This window comes from Oncorhynchus gorbuscha, unplaced genomic scaffold, assembly GCF_021184085.1.
Source record: "Oncorhynchus gorbuscha isolate QuinsamMale2020 ecotype Even-year unplaced genomic scaffold, OgorEven_v1.0 Un_scaffold_1028, whole genome shotgun sequence".
Lineage (NCBI taxonomy): Eukaryota > Metazoa > Chordata > Actinopteri > Salmoniformes > Salmonidae > Oncorhynchus > Oncorhynchus gorbuscha.
Window position 1 is genome coordinate 205,662 of NW_025745938.1, and position 15,509 is coordinate 221,170.

General features: G+C 44.1%; 1 protein-coding gene across 1 annotated transcript in view; it reads right to left on the bottom strand.

Moving 5' to 3' along the window:
- LOC124021037 (dual specificity mitogen-activated protein kinase kinase 5-like) overlaps positions 1 to 15,509 on the bottom strand; it is a 47,898-nt gene that overhangs the window by 27,230 nt on the left and 5,159 nt on the right. The gene's annotated exons all lie outside the window — the stretch shown is intronic.

Consider the following 15,509-nt stretch of genomic DNA (forward strand, 5'->3'; position numbering starts at 1 on the left):
CAAAGATTCCACATTTAAAGAGATTCCCCATCAAAACACTGTCAACAGGAAGCCTTGACGTAAATGTTAGGTAAAATACAGGTACAGCGATTTCAGCATTTCAAGGGAAGCCCGGCCCTACGATTAAAACACAACGCAATGTAGTCTTAATAGAATGGGACATGGATTTAACAATGACCTAGAGACACGGTTGTCAGCTTGGTTAACCCATTTAAAACATTGTAATTAGCGGAAGGGTTTCAATAGTTAACATATGAGCAGAACATGAAGATGGAGAGTCCGGGGTGTTTCTGAATGGGGGTTTCTGGGTAATGACCATTTCATGGTCGGGTGAAAAAGTCTTTCCTCCGTGGTGCTGCTTGACTTACTTGGTCTAACCCTGCTCATCTTCAACATCCAATCAGATGTGTGAAAATTGAGGGGACCATGATGCATTGGGGGGCAGCTTAGAATATAATACCCTGCTGTTAGCCGCCCATCACAGAGTAACCAAATGAGTACTGGGAGCTGAATAAGGAGAGAGAGAGAGAGATGAGAATGAGAGATGAGAATGGGAGAGATGAGAGAGATGAGAATGAGAGAAGAGAGAGATGAGAATGAGAGAAGAGAGAGATGAGAATGAGAGAAGAGAGAGATGAGAATGAGAGAAGAGAGAGATGAGAATGAGAGAAGAGAGAGATGAGAATGAGAGAAGAGAGAGATGAGAATGAGAGAAGAGAGAGATGAGAATGAGAAGAGATGAGAATGAGAGAAGAGAAGAGAATGAGAGAAGAGAAGAGATGAGAATGAGAATGAGAGAAGAGAAGAGATGAGAATGAGAGAGATGAGGAAGAGAGAGATGAGGAAGAGAGAGATGAGGAAGAGAGAGATGAGGAAGAGAGGAGAGAGATGAGAATGAGAGGAGAGAGATGAGAATGAGAGGAGAGAGATGAGAATGAGAGGAGAGAAATGAGAATGAGAGGAGAGAAATGAGAATGAGAGGAGAGAAATGAGAGGAGAGAGATGAGAATGAGAGGAGAGAGATGAGAATGAGAGGAGAGAGATGAGAATGAGAGGAGAGAGAAGAGAATGAGAGGAGAGAGAAGAGAATGAGAGAAGAGAGAGAAGAGAATGAGAGGAGAGAGAGGAGAATGAGAGAAGAGAATGAGAGGAGAGAGATGAGAATGAGAGGAGAGAGATGAGAATGAGAGGAGAATGAGAGATGAGAATGAGAGGAGAATGAGAGATGAGAATGAGAGGAGAGAGATGAGAATGAGAGGAGAGAGATGAGAATGAGAGGAGAGAGATGAGAATGAGAGGAGAGAGATGAGAATGAGAGGAGAGAGATGAGAATGAGAGGAGAGAGATGAGAATGAGAGGAGAGAGATGAGAATGAGAGGAGAGAGATGAGAATGAGAGGAGAGATGAGAATGAGAGGAGAGAGATGAGAATGAGAGGAGAGAGATGAGAATGAGAGGAGAGAGATGAGAGGAGAGAGATGAGAGGAGAGAGATGAGAGGAGAGAGATGAGAGGAGAGAGATGAGAATGAGAGGAGAGAGATGAGAATGAGAGGAGAGAGATGAGAATGAGAGGAGAGAGATGAGAATGAGAGGAGAGAGATGAGAATGAGAGGAGAGAGATGAGAATGAGAGGAGAGAGATGAGAATGAGAGGAGAGAGATGAGAATGAGAGGAGAGAGATGAGAATGAGAGGAGAGAGATGAGAATGAGAGAAGAGAGAGATGAGAATGAGAGAAGAGAGAGATGAGAATGAGAGAAGAGAGAGATGAGAATGAGAGAAGAGAGAGATGAGAATGAGAGAGATGAGAATGAGAGAGATGAGAATGAGAGAAGAGAAGAGAATGAGAGAGATGAGAGAAGAGAGAGATGAGAATGAGAGAAGAGAGAGATGAGAATGAGAGAAGAGAGAGATGAGAATGAGAGAAGAGAGATGAGAATGAGAGAGATGAGAATGAGAGAAGAGAGAGATGAGAATGAGAGAGATGAGATGAGAATGAGAGAGATGAGATGAGAATGAGAGAGATGAGATGAGAATGAGAGAGATGAGATGAGATGAGAATGAGAGAGATGAGAGAATGATGAGAGAGAGATGAGAGAGAATGAGAGAGATGAGAGAGAATAAGAGAGAATGAGAGAGAATGAGAATGAGAGAGATGAGATGAGAATGAGAGAGATGAGAGAATGAGAGAGATGAGAGAGAGATGAGAGAGATGAGAGAGAATAAGAGAGATGAGAGAATGAGAGAGATGAGATGAGAATGAGAGAGATGAGAGAATGAGAGAGATGAGAGAGAGATGAGAGAGATGAGAGAGAATAAGAGAGATGAGAGAGAATGAGAGAGATGAGAGAGAATGAGAGAGAATGAGAGAGAATGAGAGAGATGAGAGAGAATGAGAGAGAATGAGAGAGATGAGAGAGAATGAGAGAGAATGAGAGAGATGAGAGAATGAGAGAATGAGAGAATATGAGAATGGGAGAGATGAGAATGGGAGAGATGAGAATGGGAGAGATGAGAATGGGAGAGATGAGAATGGGAGAGATGGAGAGAGAGATGAGAATGGGAGAGATGGAGAGAGAGATGAGAATGGGAGAGATGAGAGTGAGATGAGAATGGGAGATGGAGAGAGAGATGAGAGAGAATAAGAGAGATGAGAGAGAATGAGAGAGATGAGAGAATGAGAGAGATGAGAGAGATGAGAGAAGAGAGAGATGAGAATGAGAGAAGAGAGAGATGAGAGAGATGAGAGAAGAGAGAGATGAGAATGAGAGAAATGAGAGAAGAGAGAGATGAGAATGAGAGAAGAGAGAGATGAGAATGAGAGAAGAGAGAGACATGAGAATGAGAGAAGAGAGAGATGAGAATGAGAGAAGAGAGAGATGAGAATGAGAGAGATGAGAATGAGAGAAGAGAGAGATGAGAATGAGAGAAGAGAGAGACGTGGGCTCTCTCTTCGTCCGCCCACGTGTTCTCGCACACCCCGAGAGCGTCTGGTCAGCGGGGTGGTGGAGATAGAGTGGTGGCACCGGGATCCTCATCTCTCCCAAGTGGTCATTCTCTCTTTCTCCCTTACCCATCTGTCTATCGCCTCCTTTGAATTCCATGCTGTCACAGTTACTAGCCCTTTCAAGCTTAACATCCTTATCATTTATCGCCCTCAGGTTCCCTCGGAGAGTTCATCAATGAGCTTGATGCCTTGATAAGCTCCTTTCCTGAGGACATGCTCACCTCTCACAGTTCTGGAGCGACTTTAACCTCCCCACGTCTGACCTTTGACTCTTTCCTCTCTGCCTCCTTCTTTCCACTCCTCTCCTCTTTTGACCTCACCCTCTCACCTTCCCCCCTACTCACAAGGCAGGCAATACGCATCGAGAATCTTTACTAGATGCTGTTCTTCCACTAACCTCATTGCAACTCCCCTCCAAGTCTCCGACCACTGCCTTGTATCCTTTTCCCTCTCGCTCTCATCCAACACCTCCCACACTGCCCCTACATGGGATGGTATCGCGCCGTCCCAACCTTCGCTCTGAGAATGCTACTCTCTCCTCTTCCATCCTATCATCTCTTCCCTCCGCTCAAACCTTCTCCCACCTATCTCCTGATTCTGCCTCCTCAACCCTCCTCTCCTCCCTCTCTGCATCCCTTGACTCTCTATGTCCCCTATCCTCCAGGCCGGCTCGGTCCTCCTCCCGCTCCGTGGCTCGATGACTCATTGCGAGCTCACAGAACAGGGCTCCGGGCAGCCGAGCGGAAATGGAGGAAAACTCGCCTCCCTGCGGACCTGGCATCCTTTCAGAGACTCCTCTCTATTTTCCTCCTCTGTCTCTGCTGCTAAAGCCACTTTCTGAACGCTAAATTCCAAGCTTCTGCCTCCAACCCTAGGAAGCTCTTTGCCACCTTCTCCTCCCTCCTGAATCCTCCGCCCCCTCCCCCCTCCTCCCTCTCTGCAGATGACTTCGTCAACCATTTTGAAAAGAAGGTCGACGACATCCGATCCTCATTTGCTAAGTCAAACGACACCGCTGGTTCTGCTCACACTGCCCTACCCTGTGCTCTGACCTCTTTCTCCCCTCTCTCTCCAGATGAAATCTCGCGTCTTGTGACGGCCGACGCCCAACAACCTGCCCCGCTCGACCCTATCCCTCCTCTCTTCTCCAGACCATTTCCGGAGACCTTCTCCCTTACCTCACCTCGCTCATCAACTCATCCCTGACCGTTGGCTACGTCCCTTCCGTCTTCAAGAGAGCGAGAGTTGCACCCCTTCTGAAAAAACCTACACTCGATCCCTCCGATGTCAACAATTACAGACCAGTATCCCTTCTTTCTTTCTCTCCAAAACTCTTGAACGTGCCGTCCTTGGCCAGCTCTCCCGCTATCTCTCTCTGAATGACCTTCTTGATCCAAATCAGTCAGGTTTCAAGACTAGTCCTCAACTGAGACTGCTCTCCTCTGTATCACGGAGCGCTCCGCACTGCTAAGAACTCTCTCTCCTCTGCTCTCATCCTTCTAGATCTATCGGCTGCCTTCGATATGTGAACCATCAGATCCTCCTCTCCACCCTCTCCGAGTTGGGCATCTCCGGCGCGGCCACGCTTGGATTGCGTCCTACCTGACAGGTCGCTCCTACCAGGTGGCGTGGCGAGAATCTGTCTCCTCACCACGCGCTCTCACCACTGGTGTCCCCCAGGGCTCTGTTCTTGGCCCTCTCCTATTCTCGCTATACACCAAGTCACTTGGCTCTGTCATAACCTCACATGGTCTCTCTTATCATTGCTATGCAGACGACACACAATTAATCTTCTCCTTTCCTCCTTCTGATGACCAGGTGGCGAATCGCATCTCTGCATGTCTGGCAGACATATCAGTGTGGATGACGGATCACCACCTCAAGCTGAACCTCGGCAAGACGGAGCTGCTCTTCCTCCCGGGGAAGGACTGCCCGTTCCATGATCTCGCCATCACGGTTGACAACTCCATTGTGTCCTCCTCCCAGAGCGCCAAGAACCTTGGCGTGATCCTGGACAACACCCTGTCGTTCTCAACTAACATCAAGGCGGTGGCCCGTTCCTGTAGGTTCATGCTCTACAACATCCATGAGAGTACGACCCTGCCTCACACAGAGCGGCGCAGGTCCTAATCCAGGCACTTGTCATCTCCCGTCTGGATTACTGCAACTCGCTGTTGGCTGGGCTCCCTGCCTGTGCCATTAAACCCCTTCAACTCATCCAGAACGCCGCAGCCCGTCTGGTGTTCAGAGAAGTTCTCTCACGTCACCCCGCTCCTCCGTTCTCTCCACTGGCTTCCAGTTGAAGCTCGCATCCGCTACAAGACCATGGTGCTTGCCTACGGAGCTGTGAGGGGCACCTCAGTACCTCCAGGCTCTGATCAGGCCCTACACCCAAACAAGGGCACTGCGTTCATCCACCTCTGGCCTGCTCGCCTCCCTACCACTGAGGAAGTAGAGCTCCCGCTCAGCCCAGTCAAAACTGTTCATGGCCCCAATGGTGGAACAAACTCACAGCCAGGACAGCGGAGTCAATCACCACCTTCCGGAGACACCTGAAACCCACCTCTTTAAGGAATACCTAGGATAGGTTAAGTAATCCCTCTCACCCCACCCCCCCTAAGTTTTAGATGGACTATTGTTAAGTGACTGTCCCACTGGATGTCATAAGGTGATTGCACCAATTTGTAAGTCGCTCTGGATAAGAGCGTCTGCTAAATGACTTAAATGTAAATGTAAATGTAGATGAGAATGAGAGAAGAGAGAGATGAGAATGAGAGAAGAGAGAGATGAGAATGAGAGAAGAGAGAGATGAGAATGAGAGAAGAGAGAGATGAGAATGAGAGAAGAGAGAGATGAGAATGAGAGAGATGAGAGAGAATGAGAGAGATGAGAGAGAATGAGAGAGATGAGAGAGAATGAGAGAGAATGAGAGAGATGAGAGAATGAGAGAGATGAGAATGGGAGAGATGAGAATGGGAGAGATGGAGAGAGAGATGAGAATGGGAGAGATGGAGAGAGAGATGAGAATGGGAGAGATGAGAGTGAGATGAGAATGGGAGAGATGAGAGTGAGATGAGAGAGAATAAGAGAGATGAGAGAGAATGAGAGAGAATGAGAGAGATGAGAGAGATGAGAGATAGATGAGAGAGACGAGAGATAGATGAGAGAGATGAGAATGAGAGAGATGAGAATGAGAGAGATGAGAGAATGAGAGAGATGAGAGAATGAGAGAGATGAGAATGAGAGAGATGAGAGAATGAGAGAAGAGAGAGATGAGAATGAGAGAAGAGAGAGATGAGAATGAGAGAAGAGAGAGATGAGAATGAGAGAAGAGAGAGATGAGAATGAGAGAGATGAGAGAGAATGAGAGAGAATGAGAGAGAATGAGAGAGAATGAGAGAGAATGAGAGAGAATGAGAGAGAATGAGAGAGAATGAGAGAGAATGAGAGAGAATGAGAGAGAAGAGAGATGAGAATGGGAGAAGAGAGAGATGAGAATGAGAGAGATGAGAGAGAATGAGAGAGAATGAGAGAGAATGAGAGAGAATGAGAGAGAATGAGAGAAATGAGAGAGAGAGAATGAGAGAGAATGAGAGAAATGAGAGAGAGAGAATGAGAGAGAGAATGAGAGAGAGAATGAGAGAGAGATGAGAGATTGAGAGAGATGAGAGAGATGAGAGAATGAGAGAATGAGAGAGAATGAGAGAGAATGAGAGAAATGAGAGAGAATGAGAGAGAATGAGAGAAATGAGAGAGAGAGAATGAGAGAGAGAGAGAGAGAGAGAGAGAGAGAGAATGAGAGAGAGAGAGAGATGAGAGAGATGAGAGAGAGAGAGAATGAGAGAGATGAGAGAGATGAGAGAATGAGAGAGATGAGAGAGATGAGAGAGATGAGAGAGATGAGAGAATGAGAGAATGAGAGAGATGAGAGAATGAGAGAGATGAGAGAGATGAGAGAGATGAGAGAGATGAGAGAGAGATGAGAGAATGAGAGAATGAGAGAGAGATGAGAGAATGAGAGAGAGATGAGAGAATGAGAGAGAGATGAGAGAATGAGAGAATGAGAGAGATGAGAGAAGAGAGAGATGAGAATGAGAGAAGAGAGAGATGAGAATGAGAGAAGAGAGAGATGAGAATGAGAGAAGAGAGAGATGAGAATGAGAGAAGAGAGAGATGAGAATGAGAGAGAGAGAGAGATGAGAATGAGAGAAGAGAGAGATGAGAAGAGAGAGAAGAGATGATGAGAATGAGAGAGAGAGAGACATGAGAATGAGAGAGAGACAGAGAAGAGAGAGAGAGAGAGAGAGAATGAGAGAGAGAGAGAGAGAGAGAGAGAGAGAGATGAGAATGAGAGAAGAGAGATGAGAATGAGAGAGAGAGAGAGAATGAGAGAGAGAGATGAGAATGAGAGAAGAGAGAGATGAGAATGAGAGAAGAGAGAGATGAGAATGAGAATGAGAGAAGAGAGAGATGAGAATGAGAGAGATGAGAATGAGAATGAGAGAAGAGAGAGATGAGAATGAGAGAGATGAGAGAGAGATGAGAATGAGAGAGATGAGAGAGAGATGAGAATGAGAGAAGAGAGAGATGAGAATGAGAGAAGAGAGAGATGAGAATGAGAGAAGAGAGAATGAGAGAGAGATGAGAGAATGAGAGAGAGATGAGAATGAGAGAATGAGAGAGAGATGAGAGAATGAGAGAGAGATGAGAATGAGAGAATGAGAGAGAGATGAGAGAATGAGAGAGAGATGAGAATGAGAGAATGAGAGAGAGATGAGAATGAGAGAGAGATGAGAATGAGAGAGATGAGAACGAGAGAAATGAGAATGAGAGAGATGAGAATGAGAGAATGAGAGAGACGAGAATGAGAGAAATGAGAATGAGAGAGATGAGAATGAGAATGAGAGAAGAGAGAGATGAGAATGAGAGAGATGAGAGAGAGATGAGAATGAGAGAAGAGAGAGATGAGAGAATGAGAGAGAGAAGAGAGAGATGAGAGAATGAGAGAGAGATGAGAGAATGAGAGAGAGATGAGAGAATGAGAGAGAGATGAGAGAGAGATGAGAATGAGAGAGAGATGAGAATGAGAATGAGAGAGATGAGAATGAGAATGAGAGAGATGAGAATGAGAATGAGAGAGATGAGAATGAGAATGAGAGAGATGAGAGAGAGATGAGAATGAGAATGAGAGAGATGAGAATGAGAATGAGAGAGATGAGAATGAGAATGAGAGAGAGAGAGAATGAGAATGAGAGATGAGAATGAGAGAGATGAGAATGAGAGATGAGAATGGAGAGATGAGAGAGAGATGAGAATGAGAGAAGAGAGAGAGAGAGAGAGAGAGATGAGAGATGAGAGAGAAGAGAGAGATGAGAATGAGAGAAGAGAGAGATGAGAATGAGAGAAGAGAGAGATGAGAATGAGAGAAGAGAGAGATGAGAATGAGAGAAGAGAGAGATGAGAGAGATGAGAGAATGAGAGAGAATGAGAGAGATGAGAGAGATGAGAGAGAATGAGAGAGAATGAGAGAGAATGAGAGAGAATGAGAGAGAATGAGAGAGATGAGAGAAATGAGAGAGAATGAGAGAGAATGAGAGAGAGAATGAGAGAAGAGAGAGATGAGAATGAGAGAAGAGAATGAGAGATGAGAATGAGAGAAGAGAATGAGAGAAGAGAGAGATGAGAATGAGAGAAGAGAGAAATGAGAATGGGAGAGAGAAGAGAGACATGAGAATGAGAGAGAGAGAGAGAGACATGAGAATGAGAGAGAGAGAGAGATGAGAATGAGAGATGAGAGAGAGAGAGAATGGGAGATGAGAATGAGAGAGAGAGAGAAATGAGAATGGGAGAGAGAATGAGAGAAGAGAGAGATGAGAGAGAGAGAGAGAGAGAGAGATGAGAATGGGAGAGAAGAGAGAGATGAGAAGAGAGAGAGAGAGAGATGAGAATGAGAGAGAGAGAGATGAGAATGAGAGAAGAGAGATGAGAATGAGAGAAGAGAGAGAGAATGAGAGAGAGAGAGATGAGAATGAGAGAGAGAGAGATGAGAATGAGAGAAGAGAGAGATGAGAATGAGAGAAGAGAGAGATGAGAATGAGAGAAGAGAGAGATGAGAATGAGAGAAGAGAGAGATGAGAATGAGAGAAGAGAGAGATGAGAATGGGAGAAGAGAGAGATGAGAATGAGAGAGATGAGAATGAGAGATGAGAATGAGAATGAGAGAAGAGAGAGATGAGAATGAGAGAGATGAGAGAGAGATGAGAATGAGAGAAGAGAGAGATGAGAATGAGAGAGATGAGAGAAAGATGAGAATGAGAGAAGAGAGAATGAGAGAAGAGAGAATGAGAGAGAGATGAGAGAATGAGAGAGAGATGAGAGAATGAGAGAGAGATGAGAGAATGAGAGAGAGATGAGAATGAGAGAGAATGAGAGAATGAGAGAGATGAGAGAGAGATGAGAATGAGAGAGAATGAGAGAATGAGAGAGATGAGAGAGAATGAGAGAGAGATGAGAATGAGAGAGATGAGAGAGAGATGAGAGAATGAGAGAGAATGAGAGAGATGAGAGAGAGATGAGAGAGAGATGAGAGAGATGAGAATGAGAGATGAGAGAGAGATGAGAATGAGAGAAGAGAGAGATGAGAATGAGAGAGATGAGAATGAGAGATGAGAATGAGAATGAGAGAAGAGAGAGATGAGAATGAGAGAGATGAGAGAGAGATGAGAATGAGAGAAGAGAGAGATGAGAATGAGAGAAGAGAGAATGAGAGAAGAGAGAATGAGAGAGATGAGAATGAGAGAGAGATGAGAGAATGAGAGAGAGATGAGAGAATGAGAGAGAGATGAGAGAATGAGAGAGAGATGAGAGAATGAGAGAGATGAGAGAGAATGAGAGAATGAGAGAGATGAGAGAGATGAGAGAGAATGAGAGAGAATGAGAGAGAGATGAGAATGAGAGAGATGAGAGAGAGATGAGAGAATGAGAGAGAGATGAGAATGAGAGATAATGAGAGAATGAGAGAGATGAGAGAGATGAGAGAGAATGAGAGAGAGATGAGAATGAGAGAGATGAGAGAGAGATGAGAGAATGAGAGAGAATGAGAGAGAGATGAGAGAGATGAGAATGAGAGATGAGAGAATGAGAGAGAATGAGAGAGAGATGAGAGAGATGAGAATGAGAGATGAGAGAGAGATGAGAATGAGAGATGAGAGAGAGATGAGAATGAGAGAAGAGAGAGATGAGAGAATGAGAGAGAGATGAGAGAGAGATGAGAGAGAGATGAGAATGAGAGATGAGAGAGAGATGAGAATGAGAGAAGAGAGAGATGAGAGAATGAGAGAGAGAGAGAGAGAGATGAGAGATGAGAGAGAATGAGAGATGAGAGAGAGAGAATGAGAGATGAGAGATGAGAATGAGAGAGAGAGATGAGAATGAGAGAGAGATGAGAATGAGAGAGAGAGAGATGAGAATGAGAGAGAGAGACATGAGAATGAGAGAGAGATGAGAGAGAGAAGAGAGAGATGAGAATGAGAGAGAGAGAGAATGAGAATGAGAGAGAGAGATGAGAATGAGAGAAGAGAGATGAGAATGAGAGAAGAGAGATGAGAATGAGAGAGAGAGAGAGAGAATGAGAGAGAGAGAATGAGAGATGAGAATGAGAGATGAGAATGAGAGATGAGAGGAGAGAGATGAGAGATGAGAGAGAGAATGAGAGAATGAGAGAGAGAGAGATGAGAATGAGAGAATGAGAGAGAGAAATGAGAGAAGAGAGAGAGAGAGATGAGAATGAGAGAGAATGAGAGAGAGATGAGAGAGAGATGAGAATGAGAGAATGAGAGAGAGATGAGAATGAGAGAATGAGAGAGAGAATGAGAGAATGAGAGAGAGATGAGAATGAGAGAATGAGAGAGAGATGAGAATGAGAGAATGAGAGAGAGATGAGAATGAGAGAATGAGAGAGAGATGAGAGATGAGAGAGAGATGAGAGATGAGAGAGAATGAGAGAATGAGAGAGATGAGAATGAGAGATGAGAGAGAGATGAGAATGAGAGATGAGAGAGAGATGAGAGATGAGAGATGAGAGATGAGAGATGAGAGAGAGAGATGAGAGAATGAGAATGAGAGATGAGAATGAGAGATGAGAGAGAGAGAATGAGATGAAATGAGAGAGAGATGAGAGATGAGAGAGAATGAGAGAATGAGAGATGAGAGAGAGATGAGAGAGAGATGAGAGAGAGATGAGAGAGAGATGAGAGAGAGATGAGAGAGAGATGAGAGAGAGATGAGAGAGAGATGAGAGAGAGATGAGAATGAGATGAGAATGAGAGATGAGAATGAGAGATGAGAGAGAGATGAGAGAGAGATGAGAGAGAGATGAGAGAGAGAGAAGAGAGAGATGAGAATGAGAGAAGAGAGAGATGAGAATGAGAGAAATGAGAATGAGAGAGATGAGAATGAGAATGAGAGAAGAGAGAGATGAGAATGAGAGAAGAGAGAGATGAGAATGAGAGAGATGAGAGAGAGATGAGAATGAGAGATGAGAGAATGAGAGAGAGAGATGAGAATGAGAGAGAGATGAGAATGAGAGAGAGATGAGAGAATGAGAGAGAGATGAGAGAATGAGAGAGAGAATGAGAGAGATGAGAGAGAGAATGAGAGAGATGAGAATGAGAATGAGAGAGATGAGAATGAGAATGAGAGAGATGAGAATGAGAATGAGAGAGATGAGAATGAGAATGAGAGAGATGAGAATGAGAATGAGAGAGATGAGAATGAGAATGAGAGAGATGAGAATGGGAGAGATGAGAATGGGAGAGATGAGAATGGGAGAGATGAGAGAGAGAGAAGAGAGAGATGAGAATGAGAGAAGAGAGAGATGAGAATGAGAGAAGAGAGAGATGAGAATGAGAGAGATGAGAAAGAGAGAGATGAGAATGAGAGAAGAGAGAGATGAGAATGAGAGAGAATGAGAAAGATGAGAGAGAATGAGAAAGATGAGAGAGAATGAGAGAGAATGAGAGAGAGAATGAGATAGAGATGAGAGAGAATGAGAGAGATGAGAGAGAATGAGAGAGAGATGAGAGAGATGAGAGAGAGATGAGAGAATGAGAAAGATGAGAGAGAATGAGAGAGATGAGAGAGAATGAGAAAGATGAGAGAGAATGAGAGAGAATGAGAGAGAATGAGAGAGAATGAGAGAAGAGAGAGAGATGAGAGAGATGAGAGAATGAGAGAAATGAGAGAATGAGAGAGAGAATGAGATAGAGATGAGAGAGAATGAGAGAGATGAGAGAATGAGAGAGAATGAGAGAGAATGAGAGAAGAGAGAGAGAAGAGAGAGAGATGAGAGAGAGATGAGAGAGAGATGAGAGAGAGATGAGAGAGAGATGAGAGAGAGATGAGAGAGAGATGAGAGAGAGATGAGAGAGAATGAGAGAGAATGAGAGAGAATGAGAGAAGAGAGAGAGATGAGAGAGATGAGAGAGAATGAGAGAGAATGAGAGAGAATGAGAGAGAATGAGAGAAGAGAGAGAGATGAGAGAGAATGAGAGAAGAGAGAGAGATGAGAGAGATGAGAGAGAATGAGAGAGAATGAGAGAGAATGAGAGAGAATGAGAGAGAATGAGAGAAGAGAGAGAGATGAGAGAGATGAGAGAGAATGAGAGAGATGAGAGAATGAGAGAGATGAGAGAAGAGAGAGAGATGAGAGAGAATGAGAGAGATTGAGAGAGAGAATGAGAGAGAATGAGAGAATGAGAGATGAGAGAATGAGAGAATGAGAGATGAGAGAATGAGAGATGAGAGAATGAGAGAATGAGAGAATGAGAGATGAGAGAATGAGAGAATGAGAGATGAGAGAATGAGAGAATGAGAGATGAGAGAATGAGAGAATGAGAGATGAGAGAATGAGAGAAGAGAGAGATGAGAGAATGAGAGAAGAGAGAGATGAGAATGAGAGAAGAGAGAGATGAGAATGAGAGAAGAGAGAGATGAGAATGAGAGAAGAGAGAGATGAGAATGAGAGAAGAGAGAGATGAGAATGAGAGAAGAGAGAGATGAGAATGAGAGAAGAGAGAGATGAGAATGAGAGAAGAGAGAGATGAGAATGAGAGAAGAGAGAGATGAGAATGAGAGGAGAGATGAGAATGAGAGAAGAGAGAGATGAGAATGAGAGAAGAGAGAGATGAGAATGAGAGAAGAGAGAGATGAGAATGAGAGAAGAGAGAGATGAGAATGAGAGAAGAGAATGAGAGAATGAGAGAGATGAGAGAATGAGAGAATGAGAGAGATGAGAGAGATGAGAGAGATGAGAGGAGAGAGAGAGATAATGAGAGAATGAGAGAGAGAATGAGAGAGAGAATGAGAGAGATGAGAGAATGAGAGAGAATGAGAGAGAATGAGAGAATGAGAGAGATGAGAGAGAATGAGAGAGAATGAGAGAGATGAGAGAGATTGAGAGAGAATGAGAGAGAATGAGAGAGAATGAGAGAGAGATGAGAGATATGAGAGAGATGAGAGAGATGAGAGAGATGAGAGAGATGAGAGAGATGAGAGAGATGAGAGAGATGAGAGAGAATGAGAGATGAGAGAGATAGAGATGAGATAGAGATGAGAGAGATAGAGATGAGAGAGAGATGAGAATGAGAGAGATGAGAGAGAGATGAGAGAATGAGAGAAGAGATGAGAATGAGAGAGATGAGAGAGAGATGAGAGAATGAGAGAGAGATGAGAGAATGAGAGAGAGATGAGAGAGATGAGAGAATGAGAGAGAGATGAGAGAATGAGAGAGAGATGAGAATGAGAGAATAGAGAGAGATGAGAGATGAGAGAGAATGAGAGAGAGATGAGAGAGAATGAGAGAGATGAGAGAGAGATGAGAGAGAGATGAGAGAGAGAGAGATGAGAGAGAGAGATGAGAGAGAGAGATGAGAGAGAGAGATGAGAATGAGAGAGAATGAGAGATGAGAATGAGAGAGAATGAGAGATGAGAATGAGAGAGAAAGAGAGAATGAGAGAGAATGAGAGAGAATGAGAGAGAATGAGAGAGAATGAGAGAGATGGGAGATATGAGAGAGATAGAGATGAGAGAGAGATGAGAGAGAGATGAGAGATGAGAATGAGAGAAGAGAGAGATGAGAATGAGAGAAGAGAGAGATGAGAATGAGAGAAGAGAGAGATGAGAATGAGAGAAGAGAGAGATGAGAATGAGAGAAGAGAGAGATGAGAATGAGAGAAGAGAGAATGAGAATGAGAGAATGAGAGAATGAGAGAGATGAGAGAGATGAGAGAGATGAGAGAGAGATGAGAGAGAGATGAGAGAGAGATGAGAGATAGATGAGAGAGAGATGAGAGAGAGATGAGAGAGAGATGAGAGAATGAGAGAGAGATGAGAGGATGAGAGAATGAGAGAATGAGAGATGAGAGAGAATGAGAGAATGAGAGAATGAGAGAGAATGAGAGAATGAGAGAGAATGAGAGAATGAGAGAGAAAGAGAATGAGAGAGATGAGAGAGATGAGAGAGATGAGAATGAGAGAGATGAGAGATGAGAGAATGAGAGAGAGATGAGAGAATGAGAGAGAGATGAGAGAATGAGAGAGAGATGAGAGAATGAGAGAGAGATGAGAGAATGAGAGAGAATGAGAGAGAGAATGAGAGAATGAGAGAGATGCGAGAGAGAAGAGAGAGATGAGAATGAGAGAGATGAGAATGAGAGATGAGAATGGGAGAGATGAGAATGGGAGAGATGAGAATGGGAGAGATGAGAATGGGAGAGATGAGAGAGAGATGAGAATGAGAGAGAGATGAGAGAATGAGAGAATGAGAGAGAGATGAGAGGATGAGAGAATGAGAGAATGAGAGATGAGAGAGAATGAGAGAATGAGAGAATGAGAGAGAATGAGAGAATGAGAGAGAATGAGAGAATGAGAGAGAAAGAGAATGAGAGAGATGAGAGAGATGAGAGAGATGAGAATGAGAGAGATGAGAGATGAGAGAATGAGAGAGAGATGAGAGAATGAGAGAGAGATGAGAGAATGAGAGAGAGATGAGAGAATGAGAGAGAGATGAGAGAATGAGAGAGAATGAGAGAGAGAATGAGAGAATGAGAGAGATGCGAGAGAGAAGAGAGAGATGAGAATGAGAGAGATGAGAATGAGAGATGAGAATGGGAGAGATGAGAATGGGAGAGATGAGAGAGAGATGAGAATGAGAGAAGAGAGAGATGAGAATGAGAGAAGAGAGAGATGAGAATGAGAGAAGAGAGAGATGAGAATGAGAGAAGAGAGAGATGAGAATGAGAGAAGAGAGAGATGAGAGAATGAGAGATATGAGAAAGAAAGGAATACAGCCACATATCTACATATATAAATACAAAGCGGAGAGAGGGGGTGTGTGTGTGTGTGTGTGTGTGTGTGTGTGTGTGTGTGTGTGTGTGTGTGTGTGTGTGTGTGTGTGTGTGTGTGTGTGTGTGTGTGTGTGTGTGTGTGTGTGTGAAAGAGAACCT